The 21527-nt window shown below is 35.9% G+C and overlaps 1 long non-coding RNA gene across 1 annotated transcript; it reads right to left on the bottom strand.

Annotated features, from left to right (window-relative positions):
- Positions 1-17525: 17525 nt before the first annotated feature.
- LOC141598377 (uncharacterized) lies at positions 17526-18524 on the bottom strand. Its single transcript, XR_012523466.1, has 3 exons — positions 18405-18524; positions 17969-18034; positions 17526-17596 (listed from the first exon to the last, which is right to left on the bottom strand). It is a non-coding gene; the product is annotated as an uncharacterized LOC141598377 (long non-coding RNA).
- Positions 18525-21527: the final 3003 nt, after the last annotated feature.

Raw genomic sequence — 21527 nt, 5'->3', positions numbered from 1 at the left:
CTCAAGTACTCAAGGTTACTCTTGATAATTTTCTAGTGACACTCACTAGGAAATGATTGGTAATGACTTCTCATATTCTCAATATGATAAGTCCCGACGAGAGCAGCTTTTAGCATATTTAATAGATCCTGCAGCGGAAGCAAAAAGATCATATTAATTGTTCAACAACTTGAACGAGTCAAGAAACTTATCACATAAGTCTCTTGACTAAGATGCTAGTATCCATGAAGATCTATCTCATTAGATCCGGATATTTAAGATGCGCCATGATACTCTTTAGTATTCACCCGAGAATATTTCTAGTCACTAATATGTCAAACACATATTTTAGACTAAAAATATCACCTTAGCTACATTTCTAGTCAATAATATGTCAAGCACATATTTTAGACTAAGAAATATCACCTTAGCTACATTTCTAGTCACTAATATGTCAAGCACATATTTTAGACTAAGAAACTCACTTTAGCTCCCACTAAACTCCATGTATCATCATGTTATCTCGACACTCGAGTAATACCGTTTTGATAGACTACATGATTGAACCCAAAGTTCCAACTCTTTGACGTATATAGATCACAAAAGGGATCTTTCAAGCATGCTAGGCTTCTTAACATTAACAAGATCAACAAGACGTCTCCCAACGAGAATGTTTCGTTATTCTTTTGCCGAATCTCATCCTCATGAGAGGCTATATTGCTAAGAATATACGAATTGATAAAGGCATTTGGGTTGTCACAAACTCTCTATAACCAACCCATATATTAAACATCTTATGTAACCTTTACGACAAGATCAAGGTAACCTACAAAAGTATTTACCTTAAATTAAGTCTCGAAAACATCTCGTGTTTCCTTCCTTATCGCATCTTGTGTAAGGAGACCAATTCGAATTGCATGGTGACACACCATCACATAGAGGTCATACTATAGAAAAGCCTTTGATGAGGGTTTAAGATTCATCACTTTTGAAAAGTAACGCAATATTATCGCAAAATTATCTCCTTATACAATAAAGAACGTCTTCTTGCATTGTACTTACCACTGAGCCTTAATAAAGAACGTCTTCTTGCATTGTACTCAGTTTGTGGGTCTTGGACTTCCGTAAGTTAAAAATTTCTCCCACTCTGTCTTCCAGAAAATGAAAATCTTTCTGGAAAGACAGTATTATGAGCCACAAACTCTTTGTTCTCGTTTTGGAGGAGTAAAAACCAAGTGGTTCAATTTTGGATAACCCTCACAAATACACAAATTGGTTCTGAACATAAACATTTATGATCCCAAATGTATAAAAAGATATGGTTAGGGACTCTCCCTATCCATATCTCATATGGAGCCATTTAGGCTATTATAGTCGGGTTTTAAACTTTTAGTGAGAAAATAGCTTACAAAAATTGCGAAAAACCTCAAACTATATCTCATAAAGTTCGGTTTATATACTTGACTACACCATACTCTATGGTGTCCCAAGGAGAAGGTATTATGTGAACTGGTTCACAATCTTCTTAGTGATTATCAAGGTCATTACTTGATATTACCCATTTGATCTTCAAAGTCATTACTTTGAAACTTCCGATCAACATCTTGATCTTGACGTGCTTTTGGTTTACTACTTCATTTTGAAAATATTCCACGTTTCAAAAATCACTTTTATGTCTTATTAAATAGATATGAGGTTTTCATATCTACTTATCATTACGGTAAAAGTAACAAAGTATATATATATAACCAACTATCGGCCTTAAGCATCCGTATGTATATGGTCAATCACCTCACTATTGTGTTTCTTTTCTGCAAAAGAAAAACATAATACATGCACACATACCATAAGACTCACAATCAAATGGTTGTTCAATGTGCTTTTCGTTTACTCGTTTGAAACGAATTTACTTGAGGTTTGATCAATTGGGTTCACCAGATTAGAGACTTTAAAATCTACAAGATAGTATAACATTTAGTTTTCGTGAAGAATGTAAAATTCCTCTAACTTAAGTTGTCTAAACCAACCACCAAGTTATCATAGGAGTAGGTACAACATTTTGTTTTAAATCACATGAGTGATGCCTTCTATGTGTAAACATAGATAATTACATTCTTTTAAAACCAAATTTAGGTACATTTGTCCTTATCGAAATCATTGCTACTTTAGCACCACTTCGATACAAAAATGTCCTATGCTAGACGTCTTACGTTTTATCAATTCATGTAAACTTCTTTACAAAGAAATGACCCGTACTTGGTATCTCATACCAAGATAGTGGAACTAGCCTATCCATTGAGTAGATGTCTCTTTCAACTTTGTTCTATCGCATACATCTAGGATTGATACTTCTTAACTCCCACTCACTTTCACATTCCTCGTTGCTTTAATCAAGCAAAAATGAATCTCATGAAGACCTCTCTTCATGTCATTCGTGATATTTTATACACTTAGAAAGAGTGAATTACTATAAAGAGAGTGTAACATGTGGCAAAATCTCAACTTCTTGCGAAATTGGACTACCTAACCGTTCAATTGTTATCATATGCCTAAACTCTTTAGCGCATAAACAATCGATTTGGCCTTTCTCGAAGTGAGTCATTTGACGGTATCATATTGGAATATTATAAGTATTTTTTAAAACTCTTTTCGCAAACTTTTGAATTACACTTGAGTAATTAAAACTAATATGTCATCATCATGACGGAGGTGTCACTTCCGAAATCAAGACTCTCTTGATAAAATGTGACTTCCTTTTAAACTCGTAATAGGAGTTTGCAACATGAAACCCCTATTTAATATGTATGGACGTTAATTAAGTTGTATAATAACCGCAAAAATCATTGTAAGCTTATGTAGGTGAATTGGTAAATCATGTTACCAATCATTAATTCCTTCAAAGAAACCGCTTTCTATGAAAGAATGAAACAAGTATAACAATAAATAGAGAAAGGAGGATGAAGTGCGCGATGTCATACATTTATGAGAATGAACGAAAAATAGGAAAAATTAACATTCAATGTATTAATTTTACTTGTGAAACATCTTTAACAAGTTTTAACATTTATATAATGATCTCCCACTAAATTATATAAATGATTCCAAGACCCAAATATTAAACAAAAATGAGTATCGCTTGGGCGAAACATCCCATAATTGTGTACATTCGGTAAGTCATGTTGACTAATTCTACCTCAAGAACTCTTGGTCGACGAATTTCCTTAAATCCATCTACTAACCCCGGAACACAAGACCGTATTATATCCCGTTGAGTCCAACCAATTTTGGCGTGTGATAACCGCTTACCACCCTACTTACTCAAGGTAAAAAGACAACACCCCGCTTGGGCGAGCGTGGCTCTAATGAACAAGAGATTCATAGGTGTTACTAATTGGTAAGGCTAATCTCAATTTTAGTTATGTGAGAGATCTTGTCAATTTAGTCATAAATTCCCTATAAGTGAACTAAGTCGGTGAATGTAAATGACGTGAATTGACAACCGCGAAAATAAAACGCATGTGAATGGCGATTTTGGCATGCGCGAAAAAAAAAACAAACAAGCAAACAAGTAAGCATATGAAAAATCCTAGTATGGCAACCTAGTTAATAAAAACTAGACTATTACATTTCGGAAATCAACTCCTTTGTCTCTTACCTCTTCATTCCAAAAGTGGCTCCTTCTTGTGGGATTTGGAACACCTTCCAAAAATAGACTCCGTCTCGATGTAATCCGTCTTTTGGAAACGCCGGTAAGAATAACTAATACAATTGAATTACATAGCTATTCCTATTATATATTAATTAATAAAATAAATAAAACTATTAATTAACTACAAATCGATGATACGAGATCGTATTTAATTTACAAACAATCGCTATTCTCATTCATTTCGGGTAATAACGATTAAAATAAACTAGGCCATACTAGGTACAACAAGATAAATACTTTAAATAAATGACAATCATTCATTCAACTTAAATAAATATGCTTAAAATGATGTAAAATGATGCCAAAATCGCCCTATCCATCAATCGTTGGTATCCATCTCGGTGTTTGTGGATTTAATCGATTTTTAACATGTAAAAATCAATAATCGACTCTTAAATCTCATTTAAGTCCAAACTAATTGTCCAAACTGTTTTGGACCTCAAAATTAGTCCTCACTAATTTTATGATGAATAATTAGTTTGATTTGGTGATATTTTGCTAATTTAATCGGTAAAATCATAATTTTTAAGTAAAAATCCAAAATAATTGAAAAATTACCCAAAAAATTGAAAAAAAAAAAATTTAGTATTCCGGATAAAATTAATGAAGAAAAAGATCGATATTTATCGGTTTTTAACCACTAAAACCAATAAACATCAAAACAAGGTGAAATCACATTTTAATTTTTACTTTTAACTTTTCAATAATATTTTTAAATGTATATAAATTTATCATGGGCAGAAACAGATATTTCGAAATTATGATTAATTTATTTCACTTTTATCGACTTTTATCTCATAAAATCAATAAACATGCAAAACTTTAAAAAAACCTTCAACATTTTGCATACAATTTGTAGAAAACATGCATGAACTACCATAAAAATTCCATGTCCCGAATCATCCTTTAACTATTTTTATTCAATTTATAACTAAAATACGGCATTTTAACTCGGTTTTCTACCAAAAACCATTAAAAATAGCAAAATAACTTCATAAATTACCAAACATTACCACAAATCTTTTGCGATCAGTAGGTGTACATGCCCCAAAAATTTCGTGCTAAAACCTCTTCTAACAATTTTTTTTGAGTTTTTATAAATTATCTCATAATTTATTAATATGCTTAAAATTAACATGCAAATTACAAGCCTAAGCTCTGATACCACTTTAAAGATCATAGATCCATATTAGACTCTCTAATAAAAATTAAATTATCTCATAATTTATCATTTTGGTGATCTATGTAACATTCATGCAAATATAAAAGCATAAAAATAAAAGTTAAGGAAAAACAATTTCCTTACATTGATTTTTATGGTAATATGGGCACAAACTAGATCACCTATCTAGTATGTTCTTGAGCTATCCTCCTTGAAAAACCTTCAACAAGAAAGCCTCCTTCAAGTTGCACCCAAGAACAAATCACCCAAATAATCTTACAAATATTAACTAGATATTTGTAAAACTTAACCCTTGATAATATGTAAAAATTACTAACACTAGTAATTATTCATTTTAGTTTACTAACAACTTAGTAAATGATGTTTATTATTTTAGAGAGAAGATAGACCAATTATTGTTCACATGCAAAATGTACAAGTGATGTGTATCAAAATGAACAACAATTTGGAGTGTATAAAGAGGGAAAGTGGCGGGTAGAGTGAGGTGGAGTGAGGGAGTGAACTTGTTATAATTTTTGTCCAATCTTTATCACATGCACATGATCATATGACAATATTATGGAAGAATAACAAGTAATGTGTAATGATTATAATTATAATCATCCACTACACTCCATTTACACGGTCCAATGTCCCATTTACGGGTCCATTTTGGTTCTAATATTTATCGCACAAATACGTGTAAATTTTATTTAAACATCATTTCATGTTTAAATGCTTCCAATTAATTTCGTCCAAATCACTCCTTAAATATACCGCAACACATATTATTTACGTACTAATATTAATCACATTACTCAATTAGTACAATTTTAGTGAATTAACAATTAATTAACTAAAACCCGTCTCCCATAATTTATTATTCAATTATCGCATAATTAAATAATAATTGTCGTGCCTCGAGTTCGCAACTCGAAATCTCTCTAAAATAATCGATTAACCTTTTAGTCTATAAATCAAGGGACTAAATAAATTATATCTCATACAATTAATTAGTTGTGTATTGGGGTTCGTTCCTTTAGGTGTGGCCGAAAGGGGTCAGTTGATCACCGTCGTCTCACGACAATAACGTCAAACTCTAGTCAGCCAACCGTTATCGATTTACGTTAATCAACTGACGAGGATCAAATAATTAAATATCTGATAATATTCCTTTAATAAGATTTATTATGTAAACGCACTATTGTGGAGGACACTAACTCCAACAAAGATCAATGTCTAACAAGGTAGGAAAATTATTTAGTGATTACCGTTATTATTGTAATGACATATTGCATTGGAAATGTAGCTTCTAGAAATGTCTCGAAGATCTGCGAAAGTTATTGAAGTATGACTTCTAAATGAAGTATGCATGTTATAGAAGTAAAAGTTACTACATATATCCTACTATAAGGTATAAGATACCAAAACTGATATTTTCATTGTGAATGTAAGGATTTGTGTTAGTAGGATAATGGTAAAGAATATAATAAATTTACGTACATAATGAGCAAACATTGTTGCATTATGTGTAGATGTTATTCATTTGAAAGTTATATTGTTCAAAACTAGATTTGAATAAAAGTTATTCTTACCTCTATCGTTAGGAGAAGATTAATTATTTTATGATTAATACTTCATTAAGAACAAATGTTGTTCACTTTCTTGTTACGACAATTTAGTTTTGTCCAATCTCATCTATGACATGAAATACAAAGGTTCAAGTCTTATGAGCCGAGTTTCACGCGCTTACAATAACATTGTCTTATGAGCCAGGAAGCAAGAAACACTCATAGAAGTTCCATATTGATAGAACTCTAAGCCTTGTTGATTTGGATCAACTAGGGCAGGTGTATTTTGTTTAAATGGTGAATGAACTGTAACATGCCTCTAACTAGTTAAGAAGGCAAACGACTAGTTTGTTCACACATTTTGATTTGTGTGGATTAAATAAGTGATGTTGCTAAGGAATGAAACTCTAATGCTTCAAGATAATTACTATTTTTGTCATTATGCATATGTTCATACGATGAACATGAAGTCTGACTCTTTTAAAAAGGTTTGGAATAGGCTTAGACTGAAGTAAAGACCAACTTACGAAGTTGATCAACATCTTTCGATTTGATCGAGATGGGGAAGTTTTAACCAAGTTTTTTTATCATCATAATGGTAATGAAATTGCTTCACTACTTGTCTTTAAGAGACAATCTAAGTTTCACAGTAAGAATATTAGAGAAAATTGTTTTCTTTAAAGAACATCACTAACTAAAATTTGTATGTCGTATTTTGGAAATATCCCAAAGATATAACCATGTGAGTTCGTACCAATTGGGAAAATCATACTATTTTTATTTTGACGGTGGTCTTTTATTAATGATTGTGGAATGTTATATCTTATAAGAGAAGAGGAACCCTATTTTGATATGGTTTTGTCTATGATAAGTCATGCAGATCTCAATATTTTCGGAGTTATGCACTTAAAAGTTTCTAGGTACACAATTTAAAATTGTCTCCATCAAAGTCAGTGAAAATACATTACATATAAGATATGTAATTGAAATTGTTCCTAGAGAGTATCTTCTTGATATTTGAGATCTTTAAAACTTATAAAAAAATAGTTTTCTGAAATTTAGACTCAAATTTGACATGTCCTTTGTGAGATTATCCTACGGTAGGATGTTAATTCTACGTGTAACACCCCCATACACCAAGATGCCTTACCAAAACCACCTAATGTATGGAAGTGCTACCATCTCGGTTACCTGAGGCAATGTATATCAAAAGGACCATAAAAGAACGTACTTTATTAAATAAGTTTAGTGCGATACATAACCAAAACCAAAATTGTCAAATGAAATACAAATGTTCCAAATCCAAATCCAACTAAAAGAAATATAAATTTCAGCGACACATCGGAAGACTATAAGTGACACGTGGTGACTCAATCCCAGCTATCCCTCGCGCGTCCATCTCATAACTGCTCAATAACTGTTCACCATCTCCGAATGGATCACCACAGTTTTTAAAACAATTAAACGGGGTCAATTACTGATTGCACAATATAAGATAGAGTAATAACAGCAATACAAACAATCCTTCAACACCGCCACATCACCAATCTCTTGACTAGCTTGAAGGTCTAGTCCTGCCATATTACGGCCACAACTAGTAATCCACACCGCCAGTGAGGGACCGCAGCCATTCCCAACTAAGCCCCGCTCATCAATACCGAGCGCAAACCCAAGTTCCTTAATGTGCACATCCCCTTTGTGGTGGGTTCCACAAAGGGCGAATCAAGGGCGTGAAGCTACTCCCGCAAGTGACTCCATTCAGCCGAGAGTGCACCTGGCGAACCACAGACAAACACAACGAGCCAACTATACATCAACAATTACCAATTACCAATTCCAATACGATATAGATCAACAACATTAAACAACCATCAACCATCAACCATCAACCAACCGTCTAATACAATGTAACTAATAACTGAGTAGGGAAACCCTACCTGGAAAAGCAATCACCAATATCGTCACAATCAGCAAATCAGAAACGTTCCTATACGAAATCATCTCCTATCAATCACAGAATCATACAATTACCATCTAACAATCACAATACTCCCAAAACGCCCAAATTACCCAATTAGGGTTTCAACCAAAATTTATGAAACAACATAAAAACTATACTAGGATCTTACCCACAATGCGACGGTCTCAACGGCGTAAAGAACTCAGGTTCTCACGACACAAGCCTTGTAATTTGCTAGCAATGAGAGAGATGAGAAGCAACGTACTTTGTTTTAATCTTTATGAAAGTTAAAGTAGGGTAAAAAGTGAAAAGAACTGACGGATTAAGTTTTTATATCATTCTCGCGTTGGTATCAAAACCCCTCAAAAACAACCCGTAAAACCGACTTACTCGATCGAGTAAGTTACTTACTCGATCGAGTGCCCCTTACTCGACCGAGTACCCATCAGACAGTACAATGTTTCGTAACCAAAACTCACTTACTCGACAGAGTACGCCTTACTCGGTTAAGTACCCAACAGTACATAAAACCGTAGTATTACAATCTTCCCTCCTTAAAAATGAACTTCGTCCCTAAAGTTCAAACCCATACTAAAAAAACAAACATACTAACTCAACCACGACACAACAATGCAACAAAAACTTAAAACAAAACCCCAACCACAACTCATGCCGACTCAAAACAACCACTAACTGTACAAAAACCATCATAAAACCATACCAAAACCTTATACGATCGTCTCCTACACCCTAGAAGAAACATGGTTACGTCCCCGTAACCACACATACCTAATCAAAAGGAGACGGATACCGCTCCTTCATAACCTCTTCCGCCTCCTAAGTACCTTCCTAAACCTCGTGATTAGATCATAGAACCTTGAGCAACACCGTTTCCCCGGACCTAGTTTTGCGAACCTTGCGATCAAGAATCTGTTTAGGCACCTCAAGATAAGACAAGGATTCATCTAACTCGATGTTCTCCACCTCTAACACATGAGAAGGATCACTCACATACTTCCACAACTGAGACACATGGAACATATTATGTACACGATCCAAAGCTGGTGGTAACGCTAACTGATAAGCAACCTCTCCCACACGATCCAAAATCTCATACGGTCCAATGAACTTCTGGCTCAACTTCCCTTTCTTGCCAAACCTCATAACCCCACGCATCGGTGATACTTTCAGGAGAACCTTATCCCCAACCTGAAACTCGATGTCTCGATGGTGTAAGTCTACATAGCTCTTTTGTCGATCCTGGGCCGCTTTCATCTTTTGCCATATCACTTTCACTTGGTCTATCATCTCCTGTACCATCTGTGGTCCCAAAACCACTGCCTCAGCCCTATCATCCCAGCAAATCAGACTCCTACACCTCCGCCCATACAAAATCTCAAACGGAGCCATCCCAATACTCGTATAATAGCTGTTGTTATAAGAAAACTCGATCAAATCAAACCTATCTTCCCAACTACCACCAAACTCCATCACACAAGCTCGCAAAATATCCTCCAAAGTCTTGATAGTTCTCTCTGTCTGTCCATCTGTTGCAAGATGAAAAGCAGTACTCATCTTCAAGGTAGTTCCCATCATCTCCTGCAACTCTTGCCAAAACCGAGAAATAAACCTTCCATCTTGATCTGACACAATGTCTTGGCACCCTATGTAACCTCACCACATGCTTCCTATATCCATTAGCCAACTAAACCTTACTCCATGTATCTTCCATTGGAATAAAGTGAGTTGACTTCGTCAAACGATCAACTCACCTATACCATGTTATTACCCTGCTGGCTCCTCGGTAAACCCACTATAAAGTCCATGGAGATAGACTCCCACTTCCACTCAGGTACCTCAAGAGACTGAATCTTACCTTATGGTCGTCGCTGCTCTCCCTTAACCCTCTGGCATGTCAAACATCGAGCCACGAACTCAGCTATTTCCCTTTTCATTCCAGGCCACCAGAAAGTCTTCTTCAAATTTCTATATAGCTTGTCACCACCTGGATGTACTAAATACGGTGTGCAATGAGCCTCTGTCATGATCACCTTTTTCAACTCTTCATCCCTAGGTACACACCATCTCCCATAAAACCGAACACTCCCATCTGAATGAATGGAAAATCGAGACACTGTCCCCTTCTCTACTCCAGCTCTCCACTCCTGAATCTTAGGATCATGAGCCTGCTTCCTGCGAATATCATCATAAAGATCCCGCTCCAGTGTCAAGTCTCCTCTAGCATCCCCTTTTTGTATCACTTGTATCCCCATCTTTCCCACCTCATCTCTCAACCTCATCAAAGACATAATTGTGCATAAGGAATGCACACTCTTCCTGCTCAATGCATCAGCTACAACGTTTGCTTTCCCTTCATGGTATATGATATCCATGTCACAATCCCCTATAAGATCCATCCACCTCCTTTGTCTCATGTTCATCTCCTTTTGAGTAAAGATGTACTTTAGACTCTTGTGATTTGAAAACACCTTAAAGGTCGCCCCATAAAGATAGTGTCTCTAAATCTTGAGAGCATACACAACTGCACCCAACTCTAGATCATGTGTCGGATAGTTCTCCACGTACGGCTTCAATTGCCTAGAAGCATAGGCAATGACTTTCCTATTCTGCATCAACACACAACCCAACCCATTCTTTGAAGCATCTGCATACACCTCAAAGTTCTCACACCCTTCAGGTAAAGCTAAGACCGGAGATGTGGTCAAACGCTCCTTTAATGTTTGGAAAGCCGTCTCACAACTTTTATCCCATCGAAACCCGTTCTCTTTCCTCATCAACGCTGTCATAGGCCTGGCGATATTTAAAAAGTCTTTCACGAACCGACGATAATACCCTGCCAAACCCAAGAAACTCCTGATCTCTGCCATATTCTTTGGTGCTTTCCACTTAGATACCGCCTCTATCTTGGTAGGATCCATAGATACGCCCTCTTTAGAAATCACATACCCAAGAAAGGCAACTTCCTCGAGCCAGAAATCACACTTAGACAACTTTGCATACAGATGATTGTCACGCAAAGTTTAAAACACCAACCTCAAGTGCTCCTCATGCTCCTCCTTAGTCTTGGAATAGACTAAGATATCATTTATGAACACCACCAAAAACCAATCCAAAAACTGACTGAAGACCCGGTTTATCAAATCCATAAACACTGCCGGTGCATTAGACAACCCAAACGACATCAGCACATACTCATAGTGATCATACCTCGATCGAAAAGTTGTCTTTGTTATGTCCTCATCCCCAATCCTCACCTGATGGTACCCTAATCTCAGATCAATCTTCGAAAAGACTCCTGCCCCATTCAACTGGTCAAACAGATCATCTATCCTTTGTAAAGGATACTTGTTCTTCACTGTAACACTGTTCAGCTCCCTGTAGTCGATACACAATCTCAAGCTCCCATCTTTCTTTTTCACAAACAAAACTGGTTCTCCCCACGGCGATACACTAGGTCTAATGTATCCCTTATCTATCAAATCATCTAACTGCATCTTCAGCTCTTCTAACCCTTTAGGACCCATGCGGTACGGGGACTTAGAGATTGGTCCCGTCCCTGGTTTCAACTCCACACTGAAATCTATGTCCCTCTTTGGTAGCAAACCTGGTATCTCCTCTGAAAAAACATCTGGAAACTCTCCCACCACTGGTATCTGATCAGCTATCGGCCCAACCATATTATGATCTTTCACATGACATAGAATCAAAGGACACTCCTTCCTCAGATAAGACTTCAAGGTCACCGCTGCAATCACTTTAACTTTGGGGTTGACAACAAACCCGCGATAAGACACACTAACTCCCTTAGGGCCTCTTAAAGAGACTCTCTTTTGGTGACAGTCTATTCTAGCCTTGTACTTACCCAACCAATCCATACCAACTATCATCTTAAAACCATCCATAGGAAATTCTAACAAATCCACTGGAAGATCAACCTGCCCAACTATCATAGACAAACCCTTATACAACCTCCCACAAGACACTGACTCACCTGACGGTATAAAAACCTCGTCTTTTACAGACTCAAACTCTCTCAAACCCAAAATCTTAGCATGACTCGACGATAGAAAAGAGTGTGACGCCTCCGAATAAAATAAAACAAAGATAGAAACATCATTAACAAGAAAGGTACCAGTGATCACGTGTGCATCATCCTCAGCAGCTTTCTTCTCTATCATCAATAACTTGCCACTGGTCTTTTGCCCACCTCCCTGAACTGTACTCGCTAAAGTAGATGGCTTGGCAGCTGACCCCTGATTGTTGTTAGCTGTCGGTTTCTAATAAGAGTTACCGCCATTGCGGTTGGATCCACCGTTGTTGTTACCATGACCTCCTTGGTTATTCCATGACCCAGCCGGTCGGTTGCTAGCATAACTCTGAGTCGGACCCTGCGAAAAGCTCCCCTGCGATGGTCTCTGAAAACCTTTCCCCCCGGCACTAGTACACTGTTGGACCATGTGACCATATCGTAAATACGATTTATGTTTTGATGATGACAAGTGTATTATAATTATTTTATAAGTTTGCACGTAATTGTTTGTTAAGACTTATAGATTAACGAGGTTAAAGCATTGCAAAAATGATTATTTGATGAAGCGGTTTGAGTTCGTGATCAAGATGATGAAAGGAACTTACAACTGAAGAATTTCCAAGGAAGATTAGTCAGTAGTTAGTTCGTCTCTCCTTTGCGATATTTAATAATTGTTTTGAGTCCGTTTCAAGTTATAATGGTAACAATTATAACTTGAGACACTCATACTCTAGGTTATAGTTGATTATACTATAACTTAGGGTGTCTACGTAACACGCCATTTTCGGAAGAAAATTTATTTTATATATTACAAATGTTAATTTGAATTTTATAAAATAAAATATGGTTTGTTTTTAAATAATAAAAACGTTTTCTATTTTGAGTCAAAGTTGTATTTTTTAATATGAGAAAAAGTAAATTATCATATAAGATAATTCTAATTTGTAACAACCTATGAGTTATAACAATATGTAATTATCTTAAGATGATAGTATATCATTCTACGTCCAATTGGCTGTGTAACAAACAATTGTCTTTGACTCAAACACATATACTCCGTAAGTTTATCCTATTATTGTTGTTTTACATGAATACAAGTTGTCATAAAATCAATCTCTTTTGTAAATAAAATCTCAGGTGTAGTTTGCCATTATAGGTAACAATTCTCATTTGTCTAGAATTCTTACTTTATGGTTGATTGGTTGTAGTATTTCACAAGTGGTAATTATACTATGATACAACTTATTGATACCTTGTGAAAACTCTATCCTAACGTGAACGTTAACAAGTATAGCGATATTACAAATCCTATTTTACTTTTAGTATAAACTAGTTGTCTCTCCGCGCGCGTTGCGCGCGGAGATCCAAGACACGTTTCTATTTGTTATTGCAGCGAATCTGTTTATGGCTTAGTTTTGGCGAGAATTACCGAATGTATGTAGATGTAGTTGCGTTTTGTTCTAGTGTAGAAACCTTTTTTTTACGTGTAATGTTCAATGTAGTTGCCTTAATTTGACGTTTTAGTTTCTTAATCTATTGCACTGTCTTCAAATATTTAATGATAGAATTGTCATTTGTGCTCTCTATCAAATTATTCGGTGCACCAAGAAACAATAGAATTGAGCATCTTTTTTTCATTTAATGTTGTTCTTTGAACTGATAATTGTGAAATTAAAACAATTGAACAATTAGTCTTTATTAAATTTGGTGCTTTTACTATAGGATGTTACAATTTGACTAATGTTATCAAAAATCTTAAATATGAGAGGATGTTTCACATTGATCTTTGCCTTTGAAATTCTGGAGTTGAAAGTTATAAATTGGCAATTGATAAATTAATAATTGAAAATACTTCAGAAACATTTGACATGGCTTATGAATTTGTATCTCCATATACTTGTATTATCACTAATGTCCCTAGGAGGATGCGGCATGGGGTATATGTTCCATGCGATCTAAGACTAATACAGGACACTTTTATAAATCTAGGTTATCCTGTTATTGGTGTTTTACCGGTGATGTGCCCAAAAACTCACCACTTTGAAGGGGTTGTTCAAATTGCCTTTGGTTCTGATACTATTGCTTGCTTATCAGCTTTCAAGTTAGAAGAGCAATTCAGTTCTGCAGGTCATGGTCGAGACAATTTATTTTTCAAACTATCTAATTTGGAGAGGATTATTGTATAATATTTTCTTCGACAACAATTGTCTTTAAGTATAATCTAAAGCAATATAGAGTTCACACCTATTACTTATATATTATTGGTTGCGGGCAACCTCTTATTGTAACAAACACCGAACATTAAGCTCTTCCCTAAGGTTTTCACCCCATTTCAGTGACATTCCATTTCATAGCACACTCAACCACCGTCAAAATTCTATGACACAATATCAAGCGTAAAAAAGGGCTAAAATTTTAGCAAAATACCAAGTACATAGACCAAGTTAATTCGAGACATTATCTTTCAAGAGCAATGCACATTTGACTATGAAAGCAAGAAAGTATATTTGAGGATGAGAGTTACAAATTACTACGGTTGTGAGTAAACGAATACAAACAAACAATCTCGGTCGCCTAACTGTTTTGAGTAAATGAATACATTAAACAAACACATCAGGTCGCCCATGGTAATTATGATCACCTTCTTGTTGTTTGTTGTCTTATCAACCGAGGCTGAAGTACTTTTTAGTCGACTTGTGAACACCCTGTAGTTGGAAATGTTGAAAACGCCGCTCTATTATGTTTTCATGCTTATTTGGGCTAAAGAGCTTCAAAGTTGGTGTGATGTTGCCTTGAAGGGGAGACCCTGCCGTTGTGTGTCCTCAGGAAATGGGTTTAAAACACGTCTACATATAAACATTGATTATAAGGAAACAGGCCCTGGAGGATTAAACCTAGTATCTTAATAGATACATAGATCATTAACAGTAAATTCATCTTTTGTTCAATAGATAGCATATGTCATTAGCAAGAATGTGTTGTTTGAACATGGCAAAAAAAATTCCAATAATCAAAACCCAAAAACCAAGAAACTGTCAAAATGTGTGCACAAGAAAGAAAGTAGAAGTAGATTGTTTAGAATCATAGAAAGGTGAAATCAGGCTTGAGTATGGGGTGCAAAGTTGAATGGCGCTGACTTTTACGACCTCAATTGTCTTACACTGTTCAATAGACCCATAAGTTAAGCTTAGCATGTAGGTGGTCCATTTACTAATTATCTCTTTTATCAAGTAGTCGTCAATCATGTACGAATATTACTTTTAACGGATAGAGAAGTAAAAGTTACATCTAAAACAAATTTTGTTGTTTCAAACTTTCAATCTTACTGCACTATAGTGTATAAACCGTAAAATCTCCAAGGCTTTTTCTCTACAAGAACAACAATAGTCTTTCCTGATACCTAGATACTTAAACAGTTGGGAGATAGCAAGTATACATATTAGAACCTCAATGGATTCACTTAAAAAATGTGTAAGCTGATATCTTTTAAGAAAGACGGATATCCGTATATGTTTGGTGTCCATAAAGATAATCACTTGCTACAATTCTCATGGAAATCTTTTTTCATGATCCCAATGACCACCAAACAAGTAACAAAGTTGAGCAAAGCAACAATCAAGCTAATACAGAAGAGCAGAGAAGAATCATACAGAACCTGCAGTTACTAATAATAGTTTTGCCCCTCCATGCAATCTCAGAACCGGCTACCCTTTTAACTAAAATCACGACCCATATACCCCATTAACCTGATAAAATCTAAAATCAAGAACTGGCTACCCAATGAGACGGTTTCATATGAGAAAAATTTGTGCTTACTGTAGCTTATTCTGATGATAATCTCAGACTGGCTACCCCTACCCTTTTATCTAAAATCACAATCCATGTATGGAATATCAAAGGAAAGGGGTAAATATTTGATGGTCGAAACAGAACAAACAAACTCACTCTAGTCTAAAGTAAAATGTAAAAAGAAGGCTTTACAAAAATTGTTTACTATATGGAATCTTAGTAATCAAGACCGTCCATATCAAGCTATATCCTCAATGTGTGATTCTTGTTTATATGGAATTAGTTGAATACCCATTCCCTCCCCCTCCCCCTCCCCCACAAACATCTTGCTTCTAAAAAGCAAACACAGTCTACCAGACTTTCTCCCTCCCTTATATGCATCTGTCACTAAACTGGTATTGACGTGAATCAACATGATACAAGAAACACGAGATTCCAATTTAATCAAAAGGAGAGAAATATATTTAGGTAAAAACACACTAATACTAACATTAGCAATCACGTAAAAAACAGAGGCCCATAACATGGCCACAAAACACCAAAACCGTCAGATTATGTCCTTTTTAACTGTGATTATATAGGGAAAATTGGGTTTGTGCTCATGGCTTACAACTTACAAGGTCTAACTACAACTATCTAATTTATAACTCGCCCGTTATATTCAAACCCTAGATCGGTTTCCGAAAGTAACTCAACTGCAAAAAAGAGCATGCCTGACTAATAAATAAACGCCATATATGCACCACTAAAAATGGATATCTAGAGCTTCAATTGGAAAGAGTGACACCAGTACATGACGAAATATGTGAGGGTGTGCATCTCAAATCGTGGACTTCCTCGCAATGGTCACACACCAAACCATACAGCATCCTTCCCAGAGTATGTCACTACTCACTACCCCATATACATCAAATGGGTCTCACATAAGATGATTGAAAACTAAAGGAAACAAAATAGAGAGTTATTCATGTGTAGCGATTTTCAAAAGACAAACTAAAGTGAATCTGATTAGCATGTGTCTACTTCATGTAGACATTTTGAAGACGAAACCTACTCATTAACCTAAAACCTAAAGAGAGAGATTAACCAAACATGGAACACTACAATATCAAAATGTGATTGGCAAGTAGCATATACAAAAGATGGTAAAAATCAGAAAACTAACAATCGGTAGCAAAGTGAATTTAGTTCTTACCACATTCCATTATCTTCAGGTGAACATATGAAGACTTGAATGACTATCATGGAAACATAGTAACTGGAGCATATTTACCAAATCTTCTCGGGCAAAGAACTAAGCCACCGCCAACGCCAATCCAAATAAAGCATGCAACCTCACACAATAATATTTTGCCATGAAAATTCTCTCATTATCCTGATAAAAAAAATTATAAAGAAAAAAACTTCAGCAACTGAATGGGGGAAAAAAGAACATTAACTTCTCAGCCACACTGAGTCCTATATTACAACGCCTTAATTGAAAGCAACTAACCCTCAGCACAAATAATGGTATTAGTTCCTTACATTATATATAAAATCTAGGTTTGAGTTTTGATCTCAGTCGCCGCCACCTAATTTTGGACATTGTGTCATAAAGGCGGCCGATGGCATGTCAAAGTATGGTCACGACTCACAGTAATGCCTTTATGTACAAATCTCGAGCGTAGATCTCTCTCATGAAAAGAAGACATGTAAGGAAATGAAGTTCAAAAGCAACAAACCAGCTGAAAGGTACTTGGTTGCTTACGTCGTAATTTTTCTCAACGAAACTAATCACAGAATTGCCCATTGGTAGAGTTAAGCCACACAAAACCTGTAACCAAAAATAACGCATTACTATACAACAACAACAACAACAACATCAGAGCCTTAATCCCAAAATGATTTGGGGTCGGCTGACATGAATCATCCTTTCGCAAATTCCGATTCATGTCCATAAAATGTGACTAAGTTTTTATGCTGGCTGCCACAGACCTACCGCAACCCTCCTCCTTTATCCGGGCTTGGGACCGGCAGCGAATGCCCGAAAACACTCACATATAAATGCAAATAATTAGGAGGAAGAAACGAAAGAGATCATTCGGATTACGACAAAAACAAAGCAGAAAAACCAGCAGGCATTCGCAGAAAAAGTATGGGGAAAGTTAATAAGCACAAAAACCGATGATCTAAAATTAACTTACGGTGGTAACCAAGGGAAGACTTTTTCGAATACCAAGAACAAACAGGACAACATACAGTGCCACTACTGCTATTTTCACAACTTTTGACCCAGCTTTTTGGCCAATCCGAACCTGTATTTATCAATAACCAATGAGATTGGAGCTCACCAGTTACTTGAACAGAGTTGAACATGGAATACTAATAGAGCACATAGTGGGATTACCAATGGGGAAATTTTACCAACTTCTTTATCTCCTTCAACCTGGCATTGATACAGGAAGTTAGCTATCTAAATTAAAAATAATCGCCTAAGAGAGAATACAAGCGGAAGAACTTCCACCTGATGAAAATGGCTACAAAACAAGATTAAGGTTGTTGTACAGCCGATAAGAATTGATGCGGAAAGGATTGTACTTGTTATCGGCTGATGATTGTAAATTTCCGCCCGGACACGATGAATTAGAACACATGTACAGCTCATGTTCCAAGGTCATAAATCAGAACACTAAGGTATGAAGTACCTGGACGTAATTTGCATTAAATAGAATCTTTGAAGTTGCAAATGGTCCAAATCTTTGCAAAGCACAAGGGCTCTCCTAATCCTTGGTAGCTTAATCAAAATGGTGGGCACTGCAATGTACCAGTGTACGTTAGACAAGATATTTATTTCAAGAATGAACCAATAAGGACAAAGTTTAAGAGTTGTTCATGCCAGGATTAGAAATTAACAAGCTCCAAACTAAGAGCCAAAAGATTCTTCCAAAATTAACAAGGGATTGCCACGTCAGTAATCGGAGTGAAGAAAGAATTTGAGCAGCCGTAAAGCTATTCTTGAATGAAATAGTATGCGATTGAGAGAGTGAGTTTAATTTCCTATGAGTGAAATAAAATAGGATCACCTAGTATACTGAGCAAGGGAAGGGTAATACCTGGAAGAGCACCAGGTTTGCTGAAAAAGAGAACCACTCATAAAGAACCACCAAATTTCATTGCAGCAAACACTTTCCATAGAACCCTTGATCTTACTTCTGAATATATGTGAAAGTAGAATTAATGAAAAGTGAAAGTAATTATAGTTTATTTACGAAGTAGAATTTAGCAGCTAAATCAAAAGCTATCACTGGTAGGAAAGGGAAACACTCTTCTGGTGATCCCCCTGCACACCACATCCAAGACCTTACTACTGTGGGTAATACCATCACATCTTACCTCTTAGCACTTCCGTTTGCCCCTTAATTTCTGTTATAGTTAGTCGAAGAACTGGGTCTTGTATAAGCAGTTTCATAAGGCCCAATACTTGTGTATTCCCCATTTAATTATGTGGTTAATAGGCTGGCCTTTGAGACTGTCAAATTAAGAAGATAGTAAATTGAAAAGGGTCATTATCAGAATAATGTGAACTATCCGCCTGTTGCATCTCCCTCTTCCAAAGATTGGTATAAACCTAGCAAAGACCACTAAGCCTCAATAAATTGAACAACAAAGATTGTAAAACGGACAAGACTCACTCAAGTAAAACAACGAACTGTATACTGAAATTCCAACATGGGCAAAGATTGTAAAACGAAGAGACTAACTCAAGTAAAACAATGAATTATTAATGGGTAACGAAGAGACTAACCGAAGCTGATAATATGAAGAGAGTAGTTTCAGAAATCAAATGTGATAAATTCATAGTAATCTGAGTTTTGGTTGCGGTCGCAGTATCGTTATCATATCCTAATCTCGCTAAACACTATCAAGATTCCCTTTAAAAGCGGAAAATGCAGCTAAGGTAAACTCCAAAATATTTGCAATTCGCTTGCATTCGTTTCTTAAAACTGATAATTTAACATTATATATTAACATATATTTAGAGAAATTAATGGTAACAGTTGACTATCCTAGTTGAATGGAGACAATACATGTGATAGAGAGAGTACATAATAAGCAGCCCTAGGCTTACCATTACCACCAACTTGATAGACGCAGAACTGAAACATAACTAAATCTTTCTTTTCTCTTAGAAAGTAACAAAAACCCAAGATAAGAATTAGGGATAACCCAGGATACATCAACAATGTTGCATACCTCATCTTCCTCGCGATAATATGGTTGCTCAATGTTCATTTTCTTCAGTTTTAGCCCAAAACCAGCAGAGACATAAAACCGACACAGAATTTCAGGCCACGTCGGTGGCTTAAATTCTTGTTGCCGATTTGCGGATATCAATTCCCCATGTGTATGCCTGGCCAATAATTGAAAAAAGGCCTTCAAACTCATACTTAAATAAGATTATGAATGAAAACAATCAATACATAATAGACGTTATCCCTTCAACTATATGAAGATGTCCTCCACCTGGATTAGACACACTATTTTGGCTAATGCTCAGCCAGTGGAAGGTGTTCTAGCTACATCCTCAATATCGTTTACAACCGTTCTCAGGAGAGCTACGTTTATTTCTCTCAATAATCGAGGATACTGAAAGAATAACACAACATAGAAAGAATGCATAACCATTTATAATTTACTTTCAATGATCCATAATAAATATGTATGCATGGGAGGCCATGAGCTCACATAATCATGACAAGCTTGAACAAACTCATCCAGAGTAAATGGCCACGGTTCAAGAACATCTGCAAAACTTATCAGAAATCTCCACTCCTAAATACAGCCATAAGTCAGTAAGATGCCTAAAAGCCCTCTCTCTTTTATTTGTAAAAGGAAATCAGAAATGATACACTTTGGAGATATATATCTCGATTCAGAGCTGTGTATATCGATATATATCTCGACTACGAACATAGAATCAAATACGCCCTATTTCTCCCTTGTTAAAGAATCTTTGGGCCTTATGCTCGACAAGGCCACACCAATTTCACTACAAGTTAATCAACAATCATAGACACACCCCAAATTGAATCACCACATATTAGATGAAGTTTACCACTTAAACAATGGACGCGTAAATAAATCAAATTTGTTCGAAAATAGAGAACACCACGACCAAACACACACCAAGATGAAACAATCACTGAACCGACAAAATCAAACACCTACAAAACAAACGGGAAAAAAAACCACAAATGAGGCATAAATGAAACGAAATTATCCAGACTCAAAACAATGGGCGGAAACCCCAATTACCAAATGAACAA

This window comes from Silene latifolia, chromosome 9 (genome assembly GCF_048544455.1).
Source record: "Silene latifolia isolate original U9 population chromosome 9, ASM4854445v1, whole genome shotgun sequence".
Lineage (NCBI taxonomy): Eukaryota > Viridiplantae > Streptophyta > Magnoliopsida > Caryophyllales > Caryophyllaceae > Silene > Silene latifolia.
Note: the sequence above shows the minus strand (reverse complement) of the source record. Positions and strands in the feature narration are given on the sequence as shown.